This window comes from Pollicipes pollicipes, unplaced genomic scaffold (genome assembly GCF_011947565.3).
Source record: "Pollicipes pollicipes isolate AB1234 unplaced genomic scaffold, Ppol_2.1 Scaffold_6138;HRSCAF=7277_pilon_pilon_pilon, whole genome shotgun sequence".
In the NCBI taxonomy this organism is placed as follows: domain Eukaryota; kingdom Metazoa; phylum Arthropoda; class Thecostraca; order Pollicipedomorpha; family Pollicipedidae; genus Pollicipes; species Pollicipes pollicipes.
This window is the reverse complement of record NW_023596818.1, coordinates 22082390-22083241: the sequence shown is the minus strand read 5'-3', so window position 1 is coordinate 22083241 and position 852 is coordinate 22082390. Positions and strand designations below refer to the sequence as shown.

Below are 852 nucleotides of genomic sequence, written 5' to 3'. Positions count from 1 at the left end.
CATCTTCACTTAGTTCCGGGATGTGATCCTTTAATGATGTTCATACTACTGCGTGGTTTGTGTTTATTGTGCTTTGTTCAAAAGTCGTCGCCTCTTATTAGCATGTGTCTCTCGGTCGGCGATTAACTAATATATAAACAAATAAATAAATAAAACCGTGCAGCCCAACATCGGGATATATCCAGCATTATGTTTTAAAAAGCTGATCTCATATGCGACACGCTGGAACTTAGCCACGTAAAACAGGCACGTAAAGACAACCCTGGCGTAGAGCAGCACTCACGATGAGCTTTTTAAAGGGAGCGTGATGGACGGCTCAGAACACCCGGTTATGAGGCGTTAGCGAGTGCAGAAGTCGTCAATAAGACCTCCGCGTTGAAAGCTGCACTCAGGAGCTACTGGGACATGATACCGGGGACACAGATGGGAGTCGAAGATGCTACCTTCTTGGCTTTTCTGCTCTCAAAAGCCACGCAGCCGACAGGATTCGAACCTGTGCGGGGAGACCCCATTGGATTTCGAGTCCAACGCCTTAACCACTCGGCCACGACTGCTACTGCATAATTTCGTGTCGCACTACTTTGCCAGCAATACCACGTACAACCAAAATAGAATTTTGTTGCGCATGGTTACCTCTCCGATAGTCATGTGCGGAGATTCTTCATTTACGTACGGCAAGTCCGGCTACCATCCCCAGTTTCGTATTGCATGTGCCGTGCAAAGCCAACAGCCATAGCTATGCATGGCGAAAAAAGATTCGCTGTCTTGCCCGTCCTCTAAAAGTTATACGGGATTTCTTCTCCTTTGAATCCGGCTCTTTGAATATTTGAGGATAATTCTTACTGATTACCT

General features: G+C 46.5%; 1 non-coding gene across 1 annotated transcript; it reads right to left on the bottom strand.

Annotated features, from left to right (window-relative positions):
• Positions 1–472: 472 nt before the first annotated feature.
• On the bottom strand, positions 473–554 carry TRNAS-CGA (transfer RNA serine (anticodon CGA)). Its single transcript has one exon. It is a non-coding gene; the product is annotated as a tRNA-Ser (tRNA).
• Positions 555–852: the final 298 nt, after the last annotated feature.